This window comes from Xylocopa sonorina, chromosome 1, assembly GCF_050948175.1.
Source record: "Xylocopa sonorina isolate GNS202 chromosome 1, iyXylSono1_principal, whole genome shotgun sequence".
In the NCBI taxonomy this organism is placed as follows: domain Eukaryota; kingdom Metazoa; phylum Arthropoda; class Insecta; order Hymenoptera; family Apidae; genus Xylocopa; species Xylocopa sonorina.
In genome coordinates, this window is record NC_135193.1 from 16,277,112 (window position 1) to 16,291,497 (window position 14,386).

General features: G+C 49.1%; 1 long non-coding RNA gene across 1 annotated transcript; it reads left to right on the plus strand.

The window, feature by feature from the left end:
• The first annotated feature begins 577 nt into the window (after positions 1-577).
• On the plus strand, positions 578-8,132 carry LOC143425968 (uncharacterized). Its single transcript, XR_013102103.1, has 3 exons — positions 578-671; positions 766-806; positions 7,970-8,132. It is a non-coding gene; the product is annotated as an uncharacterized LOC143425968 (long non-coding RNA).
• Positions 8,133-14,386: the final 6,254 nt, after the last annotated feature.

Sequence of the window (14,386 nt, forward strand, 5' to 3'; positions counted from 1 at the left end):
TCGAACGAACGCGTTCTGTTTGACTCCCGTTCACTCTGTTTGTTCCCGGCCCCATTTTTTCTACTCCTCTCCCTTTATTAAATTCGAACGAGACAGTAATGACGGTCTTTATGGGATCGTTACCCTCGCTCGTCTTTCCTCCGTTGCGTCCGCCATTGCGTAACCAACCGTGAAGTCTGTCTGTTTATATGTATCATCCCGGTTGCGTAACATTCTGCGGGTCTCGGAATCGTACGATTTTACCTAATGGTGTTATGTAAAACGTGGTAAGACCGTGAGAGGATATACGAGGGATCGTAGGTCTAAAGTATTTCTTCGAAGAGACGCGAACGAGAGACGAAACCCTTTTAAATCGAAAGAGGTTTAGACCGTGGAGGAGAGTAAATCTTCGTATTATACGGTGGGAAATCCTGAAGGTTTCAACGTCAATTAAAGCGACCAGGCGTTGCCGAGGTCCGCGTGGGTATCAATGGCGAGATCCGGTGGTTGTGTACGCGCGGAAAAGCGGCAAAGCTGAGAAACGATCGCCACCAGGAACCTCTGACGGAGATCCGTTTGACGGTAAAGGGAACCGACATCCACGGATGCAGACTTCGCCAGTGGCCAGGCCCAGATTAAAGGACCCCGACTGTCGACGGCAATCGCAACAACAACGCGCACCAACGACAATGGTAGGCGTAGCCGAGATTATGACCAATAAATTGGCCCACGGTTCATTTCACTAATTCCCATAATAATCTAATAGATTAACGATTATCTGTTTAGTGCGGCTCGTTTGCGTTTCCACGGTCCGCCATCCTTCGAAGGTATGCCTGCTCATTGAACATTTTTGAATGAACCGCGCGGCGGCGGTTGCTGCCCTCGCCCGATGGGGCCCCGGATTTCGACCCCGGAAAACGCCGGACGAACGTGAAATATTATCTCATCCGTTCCGCCACTTTTTTCTTCCCGCTGTTTATTATCGCCGGACGTATCGCGGCGGTGCGTGAAATTCGCGGCCCTGGATTTGATGGATAGGAAAGAGGGTAAAAGGTGGGAAATCCTAACGACTCGAACGAGCGACGGGTACTATTTCAATTAACCGAACGAATCGGTGAAGAGAGGTAGAAGAGAAATAGAGGGTGTACAGGCTTATCGATAGCTGTTGTCCAATCGAAATAACAGGTGCTTATCTGCCGGGCTAAATCAATGATACGAAAAATGAGTGAAGTGCGGCCACGGTCTCTTTGTCACGCGTAAGAGCCGGCAATTTTAGGGTCCAATTTAATTTAATAACAGGAAACCGGGGACGTGGGGGTGTGGTCCGGGGTAACCGACGCGGGATCGACGGGGGTTGAAACGAGCAAAGACCGCCGATCGGTATTTAATGCCTTCTGCGATTGACACGTAAGAGTTAAACCGGGTTCCCCATCGCGTTTTCTCTATAATCCAATGAGCCGCCGATCATTGCATCGCTTCTTGCGTTCTATTTCACTTCGCTACTCTATATATACATACATATATATACGTACAACGGAACGCAACACTTTTAGCGAAATTGCGTTTCCGTTCGAAATTTTCTGCACGATCTACGTCACCACCATGCGTCACTTCTCCCGGTGCAGAAAAAAAAAGCGACCTTTCAAAAGATGACGTGGGTTCCAGCGAGAAAAGGTTCCGGGGGTAAAAAAAGGAGAGAGAAAGAGGCGAAATAAAGAGGAGGTACGCGAAACGAAAGGGTTGGGCGGAGGAGTAACATCGACCATTACGATCGCCGACGGAGGAGGGAAACAATCGACCTGAAAAAAAAAAGACGAAAACAGAAAGGAGGAGGGAATGTAAGCGACGTCGCGGTTCGTGCCGATTGCGGGTGCACGCAAAAGAACAAAAAGGCCTTTCTGGCCGCGGGGTAGGGTGGACCAGATTCTTGAAATCAAGCAGCCGGAGCGCGTGTCGCGATACGTGTGCACGCCTCCGCGGTGTTGTGAGGGATGTGCGTGACGTGGGTGGACAGGTTAACGCGCACCAGGGATTTCTGTGTCCCTGTGAAACGCTTAGCGAGATTGCACCCGACAATACAACAATACAACGTGCATGACACGCCCGGCGAGGATTTCGTGGGGTGAAGCGAGGAGGCAGAGCAGCGCCGGCAGGAGTAGCAAGAGACGGAGGAAGAGCGTAGACCGGCAGGAGGAACACGGGGGTGAACACAGAAGGGGTGGATTTCGAGCAGACACTGAAATCTCGCCAATTCTAGAGGGATGCCTCGCCACACCCCTGGCTTGTCACTCTCTCTGCGTGTAGTCTGTCCGTGTAAACGCGCGAGGGACACCGTTCGTAACCCGCGAAGCTGTCCGGATGGGAACCATCGCGTGGTCTCGCGACACTTTTATCCCTCTTCCCGTTTCTTCGACGATCTTCCGTTCCGAACGGACCACTGGCTAATCTCTGAAACAAAAAAGAGTTGTACCTTTGTAAAAAAAAAAAAAAAAAAGAAAAAAAGACGATGAACGAGATATTTTGTTAGGGGTGAGAATAGCGAGGACGCAGCGGAGATTCGGTTATAGGGCAGCCATTGAACATTTACAAACTGGACGGACAATGAGCCGGGCCCCGATTTAGAAGCAAAGTGGCAAGCTGTCGGCACAAAAAAACAGCTCCCGTGTGTACCAAATGCTGTCCCAGGCCAGTCCTCACCCTTCTGTGGGACGCGCGTCTATGTTCCTTCGTGTATACCCATCCATATGTATCTAGCCCATGAAATAACGCACAATGCCGGCATTATAGTGCCACGTAGATGCACAAGTGCACGGCCTCTTGAGTTTACACTGAAGATTTTGTATCTATATTATCGCGAGGGTTCAAATGGCCAATCTAATATGAACCGTGAAAAGACCCTCGATCATTTCTCATGGACTTTCAACATTACTCTCCAATCATATTTCCATCTCTCCCTGTCCGCGCTCCTTAAGAACGTGAAATCCGCATCGCCGTCTGTTATTCGCTTATCACGAGACAAATAAGCGCGACGAAGGAGCATGACCCACTTCTTCGTCATTAAAAATCAATATTATGCCGTTCGAGGAACGAATTGCGATACGTCAAAGCGAGATCAAACTTTTTCAATCTCGATTAATTCCACCGCGGTGGTATTGCCGTGACAGGACGATTGTTCGCTGTTAAAGAGTGCGGAAAACTGCGGATGAGTGACACGAGCGCTTGAAATTAAAAAAAAAGAGGTAAAAAAAAAATCGAGAGAGGGCGCGCAAGGGAAGGAGAGGGAAAGGGAGACGGGGCTCTATGAAAATAAATAGAACGCGATCCCCCGGTGTGACAGGTACCCACCATCGTTTCATGCGTGCCGCCGCCGCCACCGCCGCCGCGGCAATTGGTCTTTGTCACAGACTCTTCTGCGATCAGGGAAATTTGGAAAATAAATTCCGGACCCCACGGTGAAACCACTCGATACCGTTGAAACGCGAGCCAAAAGAGAATGCGCGAGAGAATCGCTGCACGGAACAATACGCACTTCTACTACTAGATTCGCCAGGAGAATGAAGAGACGTTCTTCGAGCGATTCGCGTTACGCGACAAGAACGAAAACCACCCCCTGAAGAGGAACTGTGAAGAGACCCTCTTACGTATTTAATTCAAAACTAATACAAATCTCGTTGTATTGCTTGGTAATATCGTTCCTTGCCGCGCGCAATTTTTCCATCTGGTAAAAATCGAAACGTTCGTTTCTCGATCGAATCCGGCGTATTAACGAGCCACCCCTCGAACACGGTAGTCCCGTCCGGAATACCGGCGGAAAAATTCGTGGCTGCACGCCAATGGGGCGTAAGAACGGTCTATAAATGGTTAAGCCGGCCTTACAGAGCCCGCCACCGGGGATAAAGGTTATAAGGCCGATGATTCGTGGTGCGGCGGTGCTCGATAGGTGAGCACACACGCGCACGATACACGTGTATCCGGCTGGAACGGCGGTGAAGCTCGTCAAATCTCCATGTAAGAGGCCCCGCCGACCTTGCGCTCCCGTGATGCCCGCAGCTACCGAGGGAGAATCCCTACGGATCCTCAATGACGATGACAAGGGCCGACAGCCTTTCCAAACACGCGGTTGTAAACGTCTGCTCCAGTTTCATGCCTCCTCGTCGCTGGCGGAGGTGGCGATCCCGTGTTCCATCGCGAAATCGATGCAATTAATCGGATAAAATGTTAAGACGCCAGGTGAACACTCGCGACGATGATGTCGCGTGATTTCAGCCGTCGATATTTATTGCTCTCTCTCTAGCTTTCGTGTATTTTGGTAACGATAACGCGACGATACGCTCGATTGTTAACTTCGCAGATGAAGAGGTTCGTAATTGAGCGCGTTGGTGCTCAGCACGTGTATGGAGGAGGTTTGGGTGCCAGGGATTTAACGTGGGAATGTAAGGAACACCGTTATGAAATATTAATACTAGGCGATTAAAGTTTTTTTTTGGAGTAATTAATAAGGGATTACCGTTGGTTCTGCTCGAAGGGTTCAACGAGAACGTAATCCTTCTTGTCGGTTATTAAGATTACTCCGTAAAGAGATTCTTTGAAAATTCTTCGGATGGGGTTGGTCCACGATCTTGGTCCGCGCGCTTCATCGATTTCAACGGCTAACGCGACCCTGTTCGCTGAACGATTTCGCTCGTTTCGGTATCGCAACCCTTTCACGGGTCTCCATTTCCGAAAAGCGTCGTCGACGACAACAACAACAAGCAGATTCGACGACGGTGAAAGGAGACGCGGATCATCTCTCTAATGCTGCTAATACTTTGGCGTTAGCCGGGTATTAAGGGCAAATACACTTACGTCGAACGACCCCATTTCCATGACATGCTTTGGTGTACGAGCATTATGGGTATTACAGGGCATAAAGGCGATCCTCCTGACCCCGTTTACGTTCTTCGAAACTTTTGCATGGCCACGACAGAGACTATCGTCCGTCTGCACTATTACACCCTCGCGTTTGAGCCATCAATACTTTTCCATTTGTATACAGATTCGATTGCCCTGTTTTTCGCAGTGAGAAATTTCATCGCCTCGAATCTTTGGTAACAATTTTCTTGCACAGAGCATCGAGATCATCCACGAACACGGGACCAAAGAGCGATACCACGCGAAGGTTACCAAGGAGAAGCGGAGAGGAAAGAGCAAAGATTTGTACGTAAAATTTACTGGCGCAGATTGAACAGGACTTTCGGGGCAAAAAGCTAAGGTAATTTAAACGGGGGGTGAAGTTGTTTGCGCGCGAGGGCTTCGATTCGAGTTTCGCGGTTAAGTTTAACGCGGACATATGTCAATGTTTGCCCTCCGGCACACACGGTTTTACGCTCATCTGGTTACTTCGCCCTGTCGGACCCTTCTTTTCGTTCAGATGACCGTGGATCGACGACCGCGCGTTTCCACCCTTCCCGTTCGTCGCTGCGGCGGGCGTGAGAGAAATACGGGGTACGGAGAGAACAGCGATTTACATACCTCTTCAAATTCAATTGGGAATTAGACGATCATAGGACCCGGCGCAAAAGGCGACGATGAACTCCCGGTGAAAACGGTGAAGCATACCGAGTTTCATTCCGCCAGCTGTGTAATCTTCCGCTAACGAGACGAACTTGGACGGTACATATCATTCAGATTGGAAACTGTTTGCACTTGACGTTCGTCTTAAGTTCCTGGCTCCCTCCTCTGTCCGCGCATTATACCGCCATCGAGTGGTATATGAGGCACGGCAGAACAGTCCCATTCGTCGGTTTCTCAGATAAGCGAGAAGCAGAGAGAGAGAGAGAGAGAGAGAGAGAGAGAGAGAGAGAGAGAGAGGCATTGTGTGAAATGGTACATTCAACCGAGTTAGGTGGAGAGACCGAACTTTCCAGTCAGCAATGGCTCCGATTCCGGATTGAAAATTGAATCATCCCCAGTTCTAAATCGAAACGGTGTTAATGACAATTGTATTATTAATCGCAGAGTCTAATCGATACACGTATAACAGAAAGTAAAAGTATTTTGGAGATATATAACTACGAAAATGTTTCTAATTATTCTGAAACGCAGATTGTATTGTAGTTAGTAAAGGAAAAATGTAAGTAGGGTAGTTTTAATACCTCAATTAGATTCGCGGTGTTATCGTCAATGATAAACTGTCGAGATTCGTATAGAGTGGACGCATATTTGCCAAAATTAATACAGTAGAAATGGGGAGGAAAACAAGATCGAGCGTCGTTCGTAGACATCCGTAGAGCTCGAGAGAAGGTGTGAATAGAACGTTCTCGGTAATGAGGAACCTACTGGCTAAGCAGCCAACCATCCAGCAGCCCATCTATCTAGCCAACCCCGTGTTTCATCCCCCCATATCCACTCTCCGTCCGTTCCTATCCCTTGGTGTTCCTTCTTCGCACCCAACCCCTGAACCGGCCTCTGGCACTGCTGTTGCCTCTGCTACCCTCTTCCACGCCTAAGGTTTGCACGCATCGCAGCCACCATTTTAACCTCTGTTGGTCGAGCGACGGTTTTCGTCCGCGAAAAAACCCGAAAAACGCATCGAACAAACGAACAGAGAAATGAACAAAAATTAGAGAAAAAAAGTACACGATAATCGAGATAAAAAAAATTGTTCATCTCGCGAGCGATTCGATGCTACCAGGTAGGCTACGCGTTTATCGTACCTTTTCGCTTATCCGCGTCCTCGTCGAAGATTGCTTGACACGAAACGCTTTATACTCCCGGTTGGCCCTCGCGATTCCGCGTTTACTTTTCCCCAGTAATTTCCATGACACTCGTTAATGCAACCCGGGCAAGTTGCTCGCCGCGAACGAAACGGAATAATCGCGCGACGAAGCTGTCGGGGAAGACAAAGAATAGAGGAGAGAGGGGGAGAGGGAGAGAGAGAGAGAGAGAGAGAAGCCAGAGGGACGGAGCCCAGGATGGAGCAAGGAAACAGAGACACCGGAGACGGATTCTCGTGGGAGAGAACGATGGTACGGGACGAGAGGGCGGTGGCTGCGAGGTGAAGAGAGACAGACGGCATTACAGAGGAATCCTTTAGTTAGGTTGGAAAAGCGTAGACACGGCTGAAAGTTGAAAGGATTTCCCCGGATTAAGACACGATAACGAGCTTCGCTGGCTCTCGAAAAGCCGCCCTTAAGAGGATCACGAACGACGCCGATTCCGTGATTGGCTGATTATCCGGCAAAAGTAATAGCGGCGGTTTATTGTTTTACCGATCCTGACACTTCAACTCAGCCAGCAAGAGATTCTCCACTTGGTAACACCCTTCGCGAACATAAGAGAGATGAAAGATGCGCCGCGCGGAGCCCGCGGAGACAAAAGTAACCGGCGGCGCATAGAAAACGATAGCAATTAGATAAATTGTCAGCGAGGAGAGACAATCGAGCCCCCTTTGAAGCGTTTCCCCGTTATACAGAAACTACGAGAAACGGTTGACACGAGTGCCGGCCGTTTGTTTTGCCCTCTCCTTGCTTTTTTCATGCTCCCTCTCCTTCCTTCTCCAGCGGCGTTCCTCCTGGCTTCCGCGAGGTAAATCGTTGGTCGATTGGCAACGAGCAGGGAACGTACTCAAGGCTTTTTTCGATTTTCCATGGAGACCCGTTCGAGTACGTTCGGTGTCTCTGCGGCCCGGGGAAATTGGCAGGTCGAAGTGACGATGGAAAAGGACACCTAATCGAAAGACAATGGACTTCAACGCCCCCGAAGGGAGACCTCAGCATACACGTCACGTCACCTATTATTGCGATAACAGCTAATCAGCCCGGGGTAACCCCCCTCGATTCAATCGCGCTACGAGATTCGACCGCGCGGTGAATCGTAGACGTTCCAGAGATGAAGAAAAACGAGAAACGCGTCCTACCCTTTCACGACAACTGCCTTGCCAATCCATCCCGTTTCCCACCTCCCTCTCTCTCTCTCTCCGTCTGTTCTGAAATTCTGGCTTTGCTTACAGAGAACCGGAAAGAAAACGACCACGGAAGAAGAATAATGAAGTCCAGCAAGAAAGGAACGAAACGCACCGACCGAATAGAAGTTCAAAGTCGTTTGGTCAGTCGGTCGATCGATGGAGGCTTGGAAATACATGCAAATTGATAGAAAGACGAAACGAGGAGTAGCGAGCACGGGAAGACGACGACGACGACGACGACGACGACGAAGAAGAAGAAACGGTAGAGGGTCTCCCCGATGGGGTGGGACAGATTGTTATACCTAAACAAATCGGAGGGGGTTTGTTTGCAGTGGCATCGTTTTACGCATGAGGCCGCGGCCGTTCTTTATTCCTTTCTCGATTCTCGAGAGCCGATGCCACTTGAACGAGCTGGAGTGCAAGCGAGTGCGGAGGTGGAACGAAGAGGAACGGATCCCGACGAAATAAATCTGCTGGCAGAGGGACGGAGACGGGAGAAGGGAGTCGCGAGTCGGGGTACTCTCTCGGTAGGTCGTCGGTCACCCCCGCAGCTTAGCTTTGATCTATGCCGGCCTCCAGAACTACCACCCCCGCGCACGCACGCCCCACTGTTATTTTATCCACTTGGAGAACGCTTCAGAGAGTCGAAGGTGCTCTTAACCGTGCATGCCCTGGTGCTCGTAGTCATCGTTGGTAAAGGAATGACGCCTGTGCGATTGTTTTTTCGTATTCACCCCGCCTCCTCGACCTGCCACCCCTCGCTAGGACCTGCACACAGCGCAAACAGGAAGGAGAAACGGATATGACGAGCGGTCGCGTTCTTTTTTCGGTTCTTGTTTATCAAACGAATTCATTGTCTCGTTACCGGGGGACGCTACTCCGTATTCGAGTCACTGGACCAAACCGGCGTCCTTTGCTCGGTCGATGGATACTGTGTATGTACAAGGGTCGCGAGACACGGTTATTATCTAACTGGAACCTGTGCGTATATCAGCTTTCCTGGTTCTTTTTAAAAATAATTCCTATTTTTCACGTCGCTCGATGTGGGCGGAATTTTTCTGCGAATGATGGTGCAAAGTGGAGGATCGAGTTCGACTAAAACTGATCGACGTCGAGAAAGGGGTGGCGGGTAGAAGGAAAAGGTGCGGGGGAATTTGATTGTACCGAATGACGTTCCTCGCGGGATTTCGAGGCAGCAGGACGTCGCACCTGAGGCTGGTTTAAAAGACGACAATTAGATGACGTAGCCGGTGTAACCTCGGCTGACAGATTCTCCATATTCATGGGAGATCAGCGCGCGTTTAGTCGGGGGAAACGCCGGTAAGTTGATCAAAGGCACGGCTGCGATGTCGAGGTCCTCACAGCCCCTGCGAACCTTTCGCTCTTTATTACTCAAACAACTCCTCGGCCCGGCCAAAGCTCAACTGTACTTTTCAAATAATGACCTCGTCATATTGTATACCTTTGCATTTTTGCATTAACAACCGCGCGCTTTCTTTAATGTTTCGAGTTCTCGTCGCGGGGTTCCGTATCGGTTTTGCCTCAACGGAGGTGAGGACAGAAGGGGGCACGCGGAGAAACGAAAAGGGAATCTTTTTTTCCGTTCTCTCTCCCTTTTCCTTTCCATCGAACTCTCTTCGCGTTTCGTTACCGGTGCGATCGCGTGATGCAAAAGTCTAACGCAAAGATTCGCCACCCCTATAAAAAGGAAATCAAAGTAGAGATTACTTTTTATTTAATACGACGAACCAACGAACCCATCGATTGGTAGCATTATTTAATTCGCAAGGAAATAACTGGAGAACAATCGATCGGGGGTGACAGAATCGTTGGTGGGTACGGGTGAAGATTAAAATCCGCGCGAAGCAACGAGTAATCTCGGGAAACAGGTGTGACGGAGAGGCATCGCCGGTTTAATCTCGAGCGACGCTCGTTCTGAACGAGTTTGACACCGGGTTGTCCGGAACACTGTGGAAACGGATGAAAGAGGCTGAACGAGATCTTACATGTCCGTCGATTCTCCAGTGAACGGGGGACCACACGGCTCTGACACCACTCTCTTTCTTCCGGCGCTGTCGCGTGATTCAAATGGAATTAAACGCACTTTTACCAGCCACGCAGGGGTGTGCCACCGTTTCCCATTGCACGTTTACACGCATACAGGCGAGCACATTCGCGAAAAGGTCGCGCAGCGGCACGCCGCCATTTAATTACGCCTTGAAAAGGTTGGTAGGCAGACAGGTCGGCAGGTCTGTAGGTTGATACAGAGTGGTAAAGGCCAGGAAATGTATACTTACTTCCGTCCTTGCGGACTCTGGCCTCCGTACCTCCTGGCTGCTTTCGCCCAGTGCAAACATGGATATGAAAGGTTGAGCTTTTGCCCCTTTGGCAAAAGCCTTCCAGGACCTCCGGTCCCCGGCTTGCCTTTCCGTCTGACTACGATTCCGGGCCGGCTGCGATAAAATTTGCTCTTCTCTCGTGACGTCGAGAGAGATTACAGTTATCCTGGCGAAGCCACACCGGCCATCATGCAAATTGAAACTGTCCCCTCCTCCCATCTCTCTTTCCCGTCCCGTCTCTTTCCCTTGTTACCCTCCACCCTCTCCCGTGCTTGCTTACCCTTAACGTTACTCTTTGTCTTTTTCCGTAAATATGTAAATATCTTTCACGTTTTTCTCTCCCGCGAAAGCGGTTCCGTTCTATTACACTCTGTTTATTGTGACACGCGGGCAAAGTCGCAATTAATTTGAGCCTCGAGTGTCACCTTTCCCCTGCGTCCCTTTTGTGGCCGTTTGATGACTGGTCTTCGTGCTTTTCTCCGATCGTACCTTGCTTTTTTGCTGCTGCTGCTGCTGCGAGCGTCTGTGAAAATAGCTTACTATCTGAACGATGCATTGTAAATTTGTGAAAAATTCACAGGGTTTTCAGGAATATTTCCATGTATAATACCTTCTCACGAAACACGTATAAATCTCTATTGGGTTCGCCACGGCGATCCGTCTCAATCTTGCGTCACAGACGCGTAATAAGGCCTGCGACAAGCTGAAAAAGGAATAATGATTTCGACGTAGTTCAAGCGGAAAATATTCGACGTCCGTGATGCTCCATTTCGAGCGGAGCCTCGCATTATGGGATTATCATTACGTGTGCCAAATATCTATTATAGAGCCTAGACGGTTCTGGCACGGTATTCAGGAATATCGGTTAAGGCGATTACATTCGAGGCTACCTGTGCCTTGATTTCCTTTTGTCACGCGTTTCGACGAAACGACGGCAAGGACCTATAAGGTCGCGAGGATCTTCATAATTTCCAGACCTTTCAAATGGTATCCTTGCGTCGCAATTTTTATTACCCCAGCAAATAAAAAAAGATATTAGAAAAAGAAACCATCGCCATTCGATGTGCAAGCAATTTCTCAACACACTTGTGAACTTCCGTGATCTAATCTCGATTATATTTAAAAACATATCGAAATTACCTGAGCAATCGTTAGAAATGAACAGAATTAGTATCACGTTCGCACGGAACAGAAACGACCAAGGATTTTATTTCTTCACCCCCTGGAGAGGCCAGTGCATTTCGATCCTTTTCTACTGCAATTGCTGGCCGAGGAGATGCTGACATCTGCGAGCTCCGCAGAGCAACTCACCCCGCACTATCCGTTCAAATAAAAGTGGGATTCGGTCGATAATTCAGGAACGCACCCTTTTCGAATCCACCAACCCCTACGAGCGGTAAAACCTACCCTCGAAGAATTCCCGTGCATTGACGCTTCGCGTTGACTATCCGACGGTCCAACAGTTTTCATTTATCGGTAGGTATCCGCGAAAGTGTTCTCCGGAACACAACCAATCGTTACTGAGGCGATAGAAATGATCTATCCCCGATAAGAAGAGGATTTCAACGTGAAGCTACCGTTCTCGAGCAACGAAGGTCTCTTGTTTTCGAGAGATGCTCAGACGATCGAAACAGATCGGAGCCGACTCGTTGGGTAATCGACGGACAAGACCAGAAGCGGACAGCTCGGTGGCTTTATTATTTAAGCGAGGCGAGCGAACGTGGCCGACGTGCTCTCGTCTCATTTTCCTGGCCGCGATATATTCGGAAAATTCGCAGTCACGGTGGAAGTCGATCGTATATCAGAGCGGAAGTTGTTATGAAGGATTCCCAGCTACCGTTGGAGCGCCTTCATTCCGGAACGAAATGGACGTGATGTAAACGCGAAGGCGGAAGGGCCGAGGAAACTGTTTGGGATAACTGTCCGCCAGACTTAATGGAAACCTAAGAATAAATTTATGTCCGCCGGCCACTCAAAATGCTAATGTGCCGGCGAAATATTAGATAGACAGAGAGGTAGACGGGACGTGGTGGATGTATCCTCCAAGTCAACGCGCTCTGCCAGGCTGCGCCGCAGTATTTCGCGAGACGGCACCGGTGTGTTCGTAAATCTCGTATCGCAGGTACCACGCTACCCACCGCGCTGTTATCTGGCGATAAAAATAAATTACTCTTCATAGATGTTAATTATGAGCCTCCGTTTCTAATTAAGAGTTCGTTAAGCCAGCGGTAATTAAAATTGATAAACCTCCATCGCTACGACCCTGCTAATTAATTCCACTTTCAATCCTTTTTCCCCCTTTTGCGTCTGTTTCACCTTTTTTTCCCCTTCCCTCTTCTGCTCGTCTTCGCTTTTCCCAGCGTGCCCAGCCGCGTTAAAGAAAAAGCGAAACACGGAAACAAAGAGGAGCGGGACGCGTTTGGTTTCCGAGATTTTTCGGGGTGAACGTAGAGCGTGGAGAAAAATGTATGGTAGTTGATAACGCTTTATTGCCGTCGGCTCTCTTGACGATAAAAATATTGTTACGCATTTAATCGCGGCCAAGAATCGAAAAGCGTTATCTCTACGTGTACGATTACTTGTTCTCTTTCCCATTGTGTTATCAGCAAATCGATCGATACTATCGGATTAAGCTCGTTTGATCTATGCCCTCGCGTAAAAAATATATACGTTACCGATAGGGAAAGAGAGTCAATTATTACTCATCAATTATTACTCAATCCGACCTTCTAATTAGATCGCCAGCGATACGAAAGCCCGGTAATGTTGATGAAAGTCAACATGAAAAAAAAAAAAGAAAAAAGACGGAAAAGTAGAAACAGCAACACAGCAAAACACGATCTTCTTGACGGGGCAACGTTATTAATTAAAGCGGCTTGCAAGCTCGAGAGACTACAAGCTTCATTTGCATCTAATTAAGAAATTTCGAGAACAGCATAAGTTTTAGAGTAACATCTATATTTTACGACTTCTTCGTTAACGCAGCTGATGAAAGCATCGCTGAATTTTACACCCGATTCGAGGTTCACGAGTACCCGCGCGTTGTTACAACCGCATTACTTGTATCCTTTGAAATTGCTCGTTTCCTCCGTCATTCCTCCAGAGAATGTGAACGTCCCGCTTGTATCCCGCTCTCCAATCTAACCCGACGAACGTTAGAAACAAAAGGAGGCAAACAAAGAATTGAATTCCCGCTACTTGTTCGCGCTATCTTTCCGTGGAATTCGCGAAACGCGGCCCGATATTACACACCGGGAATGTTTTCTCGAAACGGAGGCGGGCCGCGCGAATCGAAACACCGCACTCTGTTCCCGGGCAACGGGCGAAATTTTTCACGATCGCTCGTAAATAGAGCTCGAACAACAGGCGCGCACGCGAGCACGCTCATATTTACCAGCTCTGCTGTTTATCATTTTTCGCTGAGCCGCTGTCCAAATAATTTCTCCTCGCCGCGAGCGCGTAATCAGAGTAATTATTACCGAATGAATTGCGCGCAGCTCTCCCACGGGTTCTCGAGCAGGCTGTGTACACGGTTAAATTCGGACTATCCGGTCGACTGATTAAATCGAAACAAAATTACGAAACGACGTACACCAGCCGGACGAGCGCGCGTATCCCCGATCACCGGTAGGCAATTTGAAAAACGCGCACGCGGAAGAACGTGCATTAATCTCGATTAAAGGCCCAGGGGTCGACGGGCCGGCGGAACTTTTCGTAATAATTCTATTTCCAGCTCCAATCGAATCTACATTCGATAATCTGATTCGACGAAATTGCGCCCCCGATTTGCATCGGGAAATTTCAACAGCGAGCCGAGACACCTGACGCGAGCGCGCTCGCGCGCGGGTGCGAGCTTTTTCCGTGGACGGACACGACGGAAGCGGAGGATGACCAAGGAGAGATCGTTGCATACAGCCGTCTGACGAAACATGGCCACGGTCGCGTAAAAATACTATCTGATTATCAGTCACGCGATAGAGCGCTGCGTTTAATTAACGAGAGGGGAGGGGTCGCACAATCGGTGACATCGCTAACCTAATTATCTGCGGTTTGGTAACCGCGCGCGAGAAAGGAGGATAACCGACGGAAGAAAAAAGAAAAAATGCCGAACGCTTCTGACGAG